Genomic DNA, 11,991 nt, shown 5'->3' with positions numbered 1-11,991 from the left:
CCCACACAAGGCCCAGCCCACCCATGCACACACACATTGAATGCTCATATCACTACCACCTAATTGTATGCCTGTTTGATGACAGCAAATTAGCAGGTATTTCATGATTGTGATGATTGTGTCCATGATTAATGGGATGTGTGTGTGTGTATGTGCATTTGGGTATGTGTGCGTGCGTGTGTCTTTATGTGTGCAATGTGGGTGTGTTTGTGTGTGTGTGTGTGTGTGCCTGTGCCTGTTTGTGTGTGCCTGTGTGTGTTTATGTGTCTGTGTGTGTGTATGTGTGAGTGTTGTGTGTCTATATGTTTATGTGGGTGTTTATGTGAGTGTGTGCATGCATGTGTATTTATGTGGTTGTGTGTGCATGCACGTATTTATGTATGTGTGTGTGTATGTGAGTAAGTGTGTGACAGTCATGCCTTTTATCTCAGTAGAAAGTAGGCTACATTTCAACATCATCATCCTCTTCCGGACAACCCACCATCAACCCACTTTATCTACTAAACCCCTCTTCTTACTTCCAGTAACTATATGCATGTGACAATAAACTTCCTTGTATCCTTGTATCTACAGGCCGATGTGTGTACAGCCATTAAAAACACATAAATGAATTGTACAAGTTAGATCGGTTGCATGAAGGAGAGTGAAAGGACTTGCACTTGCATGTTTGTTCAATATCTCATTTTGATCTCATCAAGGGTTTTAAAGCACAATTGGAATAAAACATGAATAGATCTGTTATTTTCTTCTTTTTTGTGTTTTTTCTTTAAATAAACTTGCAGTAAATGGAAGCTCTTTGATAGCACATATGCCACTAACGCATGGCCGCTGTCACTAGTATTGCCAGCGCAATACTACATTTCATTGTAGTGTTGCCTAGCAATACTGGTTTTCATACATGACATTACCAGAGAATGTCTAATAACGGCTCCCACACACAGTTGCGTTCCGTCAAAGCATGCCAGTGGGTGTTCCCGACGGTAGCTATGCAAATGACTTAAGGTATAACCGTAATTTGATTGGCTGGTGCCGTCCGTCGATTGGCTTGATTGGCCGGTGCCGTCCGTCGGTGCAGCAAAAGTTGAACTCCTCAACGCGTGCGACGGGAGCGACGCAACGGACCCACAATTCAGTTCGGCAACGGATGACGTAAGCCCATGTAAAGTGAACGGGATGCGTCTCCAGCACTGCAACGCACACAACTGTGTATGGGAGCCGTAACGGCTCCCACACACAGCTGCGTTCTGTCAACGCATGCCAGTGGGTGTTCCCGACGGTAGCTATGCAAATGACTTGAAGTAAAACTGTAATGTGATTGGTTGGTGCCGTCCGTAGATTGGCTTGATTGGCCGGTGCCGTCTGTCGGTGCAGCAACAGCTGAACTCCTCAACGCGAGCGGCGGGAGAAACGCGACACGACGGACCCACAATTCAGTTCGGCAACGGATCACGTGAGCCCATGTAAAGTGAATGGGATGCGTCTCCAGCAACGCGATGCACGCAGCTGTGTGTGGGAGCCGTAATGGAAGAACTTTCACTCTTGGGAAACTGGGTTTCTGAACTGGTTGCAGTTCCTTCTCTGGATCCATGTGAGGGTGCTCGCGGGCGAGTGCAGAATGAATGGACGTCTATGGACCTGTACCCCTCAAAATCACATTTTCTCAGGATATAATTTTTCATCTAGTAATTTCAATGTTGCATTCGAAAGGGGAGGCAAATATAATACACACTGCTGAGTATTATATAGTCGCTTATTTGTTATAAAAAGCCTTTCAAAAGTGTCAATGACATCATTCATTAACAGAATGCTAGCGTTTTATGGGTAACAATGACCCAACCTGTAAGAAATCGAAAGGACATAACTTATGGTTATGGTTATAGGATTTGGCAGACGCCTTTGTCCAAAGCGACACACAAATACAAAAACAACATAATATTTAAAAATTTAACAGGGAACAGATTAGAATGTTGGTCAAACTATAATAAAAAGAATAGCAATAATAAACAACAATGTCAATTCAATCAATAGCCTAATAAAATAAGCAATGAAAATGAGGGGAAAAAAGCAATAATAAACAATAATGTCCATTTAATCAATAATATAAAAACAATGAGCACAAACTCGATGAGAGGGTGCTCGGTGGTAGTGGGGGAGGGACATGAGAGTTGTAAAGATTGAAGTCCCCTCAATCTGTCAGACTTGCCAACTGCAGCTTTAAGGAGAATATCAATAATAAACAATAATGTCAAATTAATCAACAGCCTAATGGAAATAAAACAATATTATACAAACCATAACACATAAGAAGCGCTTAAAGAATTAAGTGCATGTTGAACAGGAATGTCTTTAGACCCCTCTTAAACGACCCAAAACTATCACAGGAACGGAGAGCACTGGGCAACTCATTCCACCAACATGGAACCACCGAGGAAAAGAGTCTTGAATTAGACCTAGTGTTTATGACTGGTCAACACAACAGACGCTCATCAGAAGACTGCAGTGGGCGGTTGGGGATGTACATCTTGATTATTGAATTAAATAACTAGGAGCAGATCCAGTCAGTGTCCTATAGGCCAAAGTGAGAGATTTAAATTTAAATCTGGCTATAGGGAGCCAATGGAGAGTAACTAGGACAGGAGTTACATGTGTCCTCTTTGGCTGATTGAAGACCAGGCGTGCTCCAGCATTCTGAATCAACTGTAATGATCTTATTACACAAGCGGTTAATAGTCCAGCTTGGAGATGACCATGGTCTGAACAAGAAGTTGTGTGGAATCTTGTGTCAGATAAGGTCTCATCTTCCTAATGTTGTAAAGCATAAACCGACATGATTTTGCAATAAAAGCTACATGCTCAGAGAAGTTAAGTCGGTCAAAGCCCAAGTTACGTGCCGATCTAGTTGGGGTCAGTGAAGTTGGGTCAAGCTGGATGTTAATCTGTTGGGGAATAGCTGTTTTAGCTGGAAACACCAAAAACTCAGTTTTTGAGAGATTAAGCTGAAGGTGCCGATCTTTCATCCAGGCTGAAATATCCTTAAGGCATGCAGAAATCCGGTAGGAAACGCTAGTCATCAGGTGGGAAAGACAGGTAAAGTTGAGTGTCATCTGCATAACAGTGATAGTCAAATCCATAGGAGCGAATGGTCTCACCTAGGAAGTGGTGTAAATAGAGAAAAGCAAGGGTCCTAATACTGATCCCTGAGGCACACCTGTGGTGAGGTCATGAGACTTTGATACCTGTCCCTGACACATTGAAAGAACGCCCTTTAAGGTAAGATTCAAACCAGTCAAGAGCTTTTCCAGAAATTCCCAGTTCAGATAGTATAGAAAGGAGAATGTCATGGTTAACAGTATCAAAGGCTGCAGATAAATCTAGTAGAATCAATACTGATGACTGAGCAGAGGATTTAGCTACTCTCAATGCTTCAGTCACAGACAGAAGAGCAGTTTCAGTAGAATGACCACTCTTGAAACCAGACTGCATAGGGTCTAGTAGATTATTCTGATGAAGAAAGTCACATACTTACATACATACACATACACATTGCTTGAAGACCACTTTCTCCAAAACCTTTGACAAGAAAGGAAGAAGGGAGACAGGTCTGTAGATCTTCACCTCAGTTGGATTAAGTGTACTTTTCTTTAGCAGAGGTGTAACCCTAGCCTGTTTAAAAGAATAAGGAACTATTCCAGAACTGAGTGAAGCATTACAGTAAATAGCATGTGTGACTGCGGGTGCGATAGACAGTAGAAGAGTGGACAGGACAGGATCCAATGGGCATGTTGTTGGACGACTTCGCTGATGCAATTGAGAGACATTCATTTTGTACTCGCCTGCAATCACCCCCAGTGGAACTCTGGTGGAACTGCAACCAAATTCGGTACAATGCGGCTTAATTAATGGGGCGCCTTATTCACCCAGCGGCCAGAACGAGGCTAAAGGGTACTGTAGTGACTTCTTGTAAGCACTACATTGTGACGCCAAGAAGGTGTTTCAATTGTTTAAGAGACGGTTTATTCCAATGTTCCATTAAACTTAAAGTTTCTTCCAGTTTCCAAAGTTCATCATCATATCATAAAATGTCCATTTCCAAGTTTCCAAAAAAAAATAATGCTACATTGAAAAACGGTTTCCTGCTGGCGTCTCTCTGTCCCTTTCCAAAAGCCCACAAGCCTCATGCTCCATGTGAGCTCTTTGTTCAAAAAAAAGAAAACGCTGGCTGATCATTCACCTGGGCCAATTAAGCCAGGTGCCCAGGTGAATCACCAGCCAGGCTACCAAATCCAATGTGCAGGGACAAATTACCGTAAAACTTCAAATAATCGCCGAGTCCCTAAGAGACGCCTGTCTCTTTTAAACGCCTGGCGTGGCTATAGGTTTGGGTTAAAGGCCGGTCTCCAGTAGAGGCCTGGTCTGTTTTTTAGTTTCGGGTTGTATTTAATCTTCTAAATATTCTTCCCGTCAGATCGTCTGTTTAAAGATTCGCAATGACACGAAACCGTTACAGAAAGGAGGTTAGGCTACAGCAGTGTGGATTAGATGTTGCACGTTGTTACAAGCCGTCGCAAAGCATTCACATGTCTGGTCACAGTTGCAAGGTTTTAGAATGTTGCATGAAGTTGCTGCTCATCTCGTTGCGAATCTTGGGTGTGATTTGGGCTTAAGTAGTTATGATTAGATGGCATTAAAAGACTGCGGTGGGGAAAAGCTAGAGTTCCAAATTGTATAACTTTTTTTCCAATATGAACTATGCCTATATGTCCGACTTCGTCATCGTTCAATTCATCCCTTGTGTTTAAAATTTGCGGATAGGCCGATGGTAAGCTTATTTTTATGCTGGCAACAAAACCAGAACGGTTCGCTAACGTTATTCTTTATTCTAAATGCCATGGCGATAAAGAGAAAGAAGTCAGAAAAGGAATTTACCTAGACTAGGCTATATCAGAGCCCGTCTACGGACATTCTCTGGCTATATAACCTACTGAAATAGGTTAATGATGTAAAGTCAAGTGCGCTTCTATGGGACTGCTGTGTGCGCGCAGTTTTTATTGATGAGTCGGAGTGGCAAGTGCTGCGTATAGTTGCAGTGGAATGTGGCTGCCCAGGGCATTATAAAACTTCTCACTCTTAGACCTACTCATACACGGCGGTGAAATGGCGTATTTAGCTGTCTAAATTCGAATCATATGCTGGGGGAGAAATCGTCGGACATCCATGATTATTTTGTTATTCAGCACCCCTGGTCAAAAATATGTTCCTGCGAGCCTGGAAGTAGGCTATGATTTGAATGTAGACTGTTGTCAAATTTGGCAAATACAAAACGGGAGAAACAATATGGTTCATGCTCTCTCATGCTGTTTCATTCGTGCCAAAAAGGAGGGAGAATGAAACATTAAGCACGTTCCACTTTTGCATAAATAATTCCTGAACAGTTTTGGTCAGGGCTGATAATGCAACTGTATTTGACAGGACCGATATAGGCTATTTGCTAGTGACAAAATATGAGCTTTCAGTGTGATACGATCTCTTTGTAGATTACGTTTAATTAAAACGTGTTTCATCTGTTCTGGCTATCCCACTATTTGGATCTTACTGTATCTCACAATGAACAAAATCTCAACACTAAATGAATGATGATCCGTAATTGTCATCAGATAGCCTAGTCATATAGGTAGACATAAGATGAAATAATTAATTCGATAATATTTTCCATCTTTGCAGATGAAAAGTTTTGTGTAAAGGGAATTAAAGGCCTGTCTCATATAGACGCCTGTCTCTAATACTAGCCTGTGCAGTTTGGCGATTTGGGAAAATAAAAGCCCGGGCTATTATTTGGAGTTTTACGGTATGCCAGCAGGTGTCACACTTCCAAAAACATACATCAACAAACCCAACTGTCAGGCCAAAAAGAAAATACCAAAACAAAACCCAAGAATGGCTCCTACATATCACCCCCCTTATTGCTACCAGAGACTTTCTAATGAGGAGACACAGCGCTCAAAAAATACTCCATAGAAATGCATGGGGCTAGTTTGTCACGCCAATATGGCCGTTGTCTACACATATCCCACCCCTTCCTCGGCAAAACGTCGACATGTGAATACATTGAGCCAATCATGTGGTGTGATGTGAATACATTGAGCCAATCATATGGTGTGTTGTGAAGACATCGTGCCAATCATGTGTTGTGATCTCGCTGCTGGAGCAAGATTGGCGTCGTGAAGCCTTGCGCACGCGCAGTTCGACCCAAAGACTGTGCCCGATGAGTGCCCATAAAACGTTGGTATATGGCCGCCGAGTGGAGGGACTTGCCTAAAAGGACTTTGTTGCTACTGGCTAAGGACAGGTACAATAACAAACCAAATAAAATCTGGAGCCATGTATACACAAGTCAATTCAATCATCATTCACATCAGTCATAATTCACATCATCATTCACAAAGACATTTTTTTTGTTGTGATCATTTCAATGTTCAGTCCATAGAGTCCATTTGCCATTGAAGGCATTGCTCATTCAAGAGTCCATAAGTGGTGTATGTTGTGCATAGTGTCTGTGTATCAGGGTTGTGCACAATTCGAATTGCAATTCTGCTTCCTGTTTGCTACCTCAATTGAAATGCAAGTGAAATTCAAGAATTGAATTGGAATTTAAGAGCCAGTTTCAATTCAATTCTGGAATTTTGCACAAGCCTGCTGTGTATGGATACGACGCTCGTGTGTGCACGAATGGATCTTCGTAGGTCCATGGTCCATGTGCGCATGTGAAGTCTGGAACCATCAGTGTAAGTGAAATTTCACACAAAGCATCATCCTCATCATCATCATCATCATCAAAGCAATCATCGTTTCACTTAAAGCATTAATTCAACACAGTCATACCACAGTCATATTTATATGTCATTCTCCAACAACAAACAGACCTTTGTAATTAGTCTCTCTAAGACAGTGTTTCCCAAACTTTTTTTCTGGGGACCCACTTTTTAAAAATGACAGACCATCGCGACCCATTTGACTTCAGATCTAACATGCAACCACCAATATTGTTTTAGGCCACAGGTTCTCAAACTTTTATATGCCCCCTCTAACCATTCTACAGTGCCATACGTAATAGTGCCTATGTCTTGCCTACTACCACTACTATTACAGGGATTGGTGATGCACTGACTCAGTTTCCCACAACTCTGCAATCTCAATTACACATGAAACAATGTTAAATATTTTCAAAGCTCTATAAAATTCTCGCTCAGTTTTGTACAAACACACAACCTCAGGTTTTCCTCATCCTGCTTTGAACACAGTTGTGTTGCATTTTGGGCACCATCAGCGTGGAAAGTTACCTAAAAGAACGTTTTAATGCGCATTCGAGAGTTTGGTAATATTCTTGCATTCTACGCAATCGTCACTCTTCAACATAGTAAGCTGCTCCTGTATATCTAAAGAGAAATGTTGTAGGCTACGTTGCGTTGCAGAGAAATGGATCCACAACAGCGTTAATTCCGATGTAAACATAGCAAATAACTCAAGTCGTTATATTGTAGCCTATTTCTGGAGGTTTCTTTGGAAAGTTGAATCCGCAAGTTAAGTGTCTGTAGGCCTTATACTAAGGCTGTGTATTGATGTTGTGACAAACTATGTTGTTGAAAGAATGTGAAATGAATAAATATCAGAACAAGAGGCTTTTGCGCAATAGCCAAAAGATAATGCGCTTTTACTGTAGCCTAGTAGAGTTTGCGAGGTGGAAAACAAGATTAAATAATAGCTTTTAAAATGTCAATTTAAATTGTAGCCTTAATGCACTGGTGTGCATTTTAAATCCGAAATAATAAGGAATGTGAGTGAGGAGGCTGTTATTAACTTTAAAGAGTGCATCTACAATTGAAACTATCAGTCTTTGACGCAAATTTAATAGCCATGCCCGGTACAGGATGTGTGCTTTAGTTGACAGCATGGTAACTAGATTTTAATCGGTCAACGGAAGCAGCTGTCCGTTAATGTCCATGCTGATTTTGCAACTGCGAGGTCCATGGCAGGCGCCCCACAGAAATGTTTCATTTTGCGAGTGAGATGCACGCTGCCCCCTCTGCGGCGCGTTCGCCCCTAGTTTCAGAGCTATTCTAGGGCCGTGACTGTGGTAAACAAACTATATCCTAATAGAAAACTGATAGCTTTCCTGGTTAAATGGTATAAGCTAGGCCTATTAGCCTACACAACATAAATTGTGCTGGCGACCCAAATGAAATCTCCTGTGACCCACCCGTGGGTCGCGACCCAGTATTTGGGAACCAATGCTCTAAGACACTTGTTTGAGTTTTCAGTCTTACGCTACGTACCAACCCCTTTGAATCATTTTTTTTGTGTCGATAACCCTCCCCAACATCCAAGATGCCCTAGTTGTTCATGTATGTGTCTTAGAACAAGTTTGGAAATGTGGTGGTGTTTGGGAAGAATCACAGGGTGTTTTCGAGTTTCTGGGACAGCCATTCTGCTCAGTCTCCCTCCAGTATGGAGAAGTCCATCCTGCATGAAAGGGTCCAGCTTGCAAATTGTGCTATGCTGACTAACATGTGTGTTGCCTTTCTGCAATGTTTCCATTTCCGTTGGGTAACTTTTCTCTCTGAGCAGATTGAATGAGAGCATGTTCTGCAGCCTTTAGCTCATCCAAGGTAAGTTGTGCGTTCATACATTTTGTTCCAATTGTCATTTTTTCCTTCCTTTTCCGTGGTTTTTTGTCATCAGAATCAACATTCAGCATCTCCTTTCTTTTTTGACTAGCACCGTTTTCAGTCTCAGCATCCATGCCACTGTTCTTATTAGCTTACTCCAATTTGAATGGTACTGTATGAAGTTGTGGGTTGGGTTCTGGTTGGTTGTGGTTGCCATGACAACAACATGTCAGTGTGTCAATGTCAGACGTTGGCCATTCAGAATTTTGCTTCTTAAGAAAGTGTGGGCCACTAAGCCATGTGGTGGACTGAGTGAGTGCATTGGCTTTACACCCACGAGATGCACAGTCTGCTGGGTTAAGTTTTGTCTCAATGTGTCTCCACTGTTTGACTTCAGTTATTTCTCTTATTGTGTGCACCCTATTGGCCACAAATGTTTTGTACCTTTTACTTTCATTTCTTATATATTTTAGCACTGCCATGCTATCGGTCCAGAAGACTGAACTTTCCAGAGTCAGCTGCAACTCTGTTCTGAGAAGCTTATCTATTCTAACTGCGAGCATTGCTGCAGTAAGTTCCAGTCTCGGCATGGTCATTTGCTTCAGGGGTGTTACACGTGACTTCCCCATTACAAAGGAGACGTGTACCTCCGGTTCTGCATTCTCAAGACAGAGGTAGGAGACACAACCATATCCGCTTTCTGATGCATCACTGAAGTGGTGTAATTGTGCAGATGTTACCTGACCGAAGTGCGCAGGCTTCAAGCACCTGGTGACTGCAAGCTCTCCAATGTGTCTCAATCCAGTCAGCCACTCCTGCCACATCTGCACATGGTGCTCTGGTAGGTCTTTATCCCAGGCATGGTTTTGTTTGCGCAGGTCCTGCAGGATGTTTTTAGCTGTAAAGACAAATGGACAGATGAGGCCAAGAGGATCATACACAGATGCGATTACAGACAATATACCTCTTCTTGTGCATGGTTGATTCTTTAGGCTCACTGCAAAGGTAAGTTCATCCTTTTCCACACACCACTGAATCCCAAGACTTCTCTCCACAGGCAATTCACTTTTTTCCATGTCAAGATCTTTCACTTGTTGTGCTCTGTCTGCCTGTGGCATGGACATAACATTTCGGTTATTGCATATCCATTTGTGCAAGCGGAAGCCTCCCATTGCACATGCAGTTTCTAGCTCCTTGTACAAGGACATTGCATAAAAATTGGACTTAATTGTCTCCATTGCTTCCACAGAGAAGAGATCTTTGAAGTCCTCTGCTGTCTGTCTGAGTGCGAAGCTGGCACAGCTTGGTGAAGATGTTGCACCAAATATGTGCACGGTCATTCTGTACTGTCTGAGTGGTTGACTTGTGCCACCGTTTGGCCACCAGAGAAAGCGCAAGAAGTTGACATGTTTCTCAGCTACCCTCACCTGGTGGAACATGCTTGCTATGTCCGCCATTAATGCAACTGGCTCTTGGCGGAAGCGCAGAAGAACACCCACCAGGTTGCTAGTGAGGTTTGGGCCTTGAATGAGAACACTGTTCAAAGATGTTCCTTGAAATGATGCTGAGCAGTCGAAAACTACACGCAAAGTGCCCTTTTTTGGGTGATGCATGGTGTGGAAGAAACCAGACTGTTCCACTTTCCTTGTTCAGCTCGTCATCTGGCACCATTTCTGCATAGGCACTTTCAATAACACCCTGTAGGAAGGCTGTGTATTCTGCATGATATTCTGCATCTCTTTCTAATTTTCTTTTCAGGGAAAGAACGCGTTGCTGTGCCTGCTGGTAATTGTTTGGCATATTTACATTCTCCTCCTTCAAGGGTAAAGGTAAGTAATAATGACCATTTTTCCATTGTTTAGATTTTTCCATAATCGACATGAATTGTTTGTCTGCTATTGACATTTCTGTTTTCTCCTCAGATTCTTTTTCTGGGAAATCATGATGGTATTGTTTTACCAACAACTCATTCAAGTTGGCCACTGAAATGCTATTTACTACCGCTGCACATGCATGGCTGCCTTTGAGGTCACATGTGCTTTCTTGCATGAGTCCATTGAGGACCCAGCCTAGGGGGGTCTTAACAGCATACGGCCCACTACCTCTGCTGTTGATTACTTTCCAGGGTTCCATGAGTTTGGCAGCATTTGTTCCAATTAACAATTCTATTTCAGCATCCAGTTGTGGCAGTTTGACTTCTTGTAAGTATGTCCATTTCTGTACTGACTCCTGCTGGGTATGTGGTGTTTTGACACTGGCAATTTTGGTTGTGTGTAAACGTCTGGGAGCTTGTGAAACTTGTGATCCTCCATACTGCTGACCTCCAGGCCATTGACTACACTGCTGCTGACTGCCTTCTCCTGTCCCATTGTTTGCAGTAGAATTGTGCAGTTTTTTCCACAGGTGTTTAACTTTCTTTTCAGGGAATCAGTGCAGAACGTGGAGGAGCTACCGGGATCTAAAAAGGCGTAGGTATGTATAAATTGTTCTGAATTGACAACTTTAACCTTTACAGGGACTAGGGCTACAGTGCATTGTGACTCACTGTCCTGCAGGTGGTCTTTTTCCACAGACACCAGAGCACTTGTTGCAGATAAGGCATGATCAGCTTGTCCATCATCCTTTGGCTTTCCTGTGTGGATATGCAGAACAGTTGGGTGAGATAGTGAACATCTGTCACAGGTCATTCTATTGGAGCAGGTCTTACTCATGTGTCCCTTCTCCAAGCATCCAAAGCACATTCCATTTGTTTTTAAGAATTTAATTCTTTCATTGTTTTGTTTTCTTGCAAACAGCTGACAGGTTTCAAATGTATGATTCTTTCCACAGAATAAACATGGTTTGTCAAATGCACTCTTGTTTGTTTTTTGTTTATGTCCAGGTGTGTCATTACTGTTGGCAGGTACATGATCGACAGTGGTTGCAAAGCTGGATCTGGCATTGGATTTGCTGCTTGCATGCTCCTAGAACAGTGGAGAAAGTGGAGGAATTCAAGGAGGGCTAGAATTCCTCTGCACCACAAGCAAGATATAATAAAGCAGGTTGAAAAACTGTTTTGAATGGTCGGCTTTGAAAAAGAAGGCCAGAAACACAGCAGAACTAATTAACTTTCAGTCAATTGAGCTACCTCTAAATATTCTCCAAAACTCATAAAACTTTGCAAATAATTTTTTTCAACAAATATAAAATATTCAGGGGGTCAGAGCATAAACAAATCCGGTTCTGTTTTCTATCAAAATAAGGACCACCCTGAACTATTTCTCTAAAGTCTAAATAATACCCACCCTGACCCTTCGCGAGCTGCATATTGTTATGTGGCTTTTACTTT

The sequence above is a fragment of the Alosa pseudoharengus genome, unplaced genomic scaffold (assembly GCF_046254945.1).
Source record: "Alosa pseudoharengus isolate Yale_2024_CS ecotype anadromous, Long Island Sound unplaced genomic scaffold, YU_APseudo_1.1 YU_APseudo_1.1_scf_12, whole genome shotgun sequence".
Taxonomy (NCBI): Eukaryota; Metazoa; Chordata; class Actinopteri; order Clupeiformes; family Clupeidae; genus Alosa; species Alosa pseudoharengus.
Note: the sequence above shows the minus strand (reverse complement) of the source record.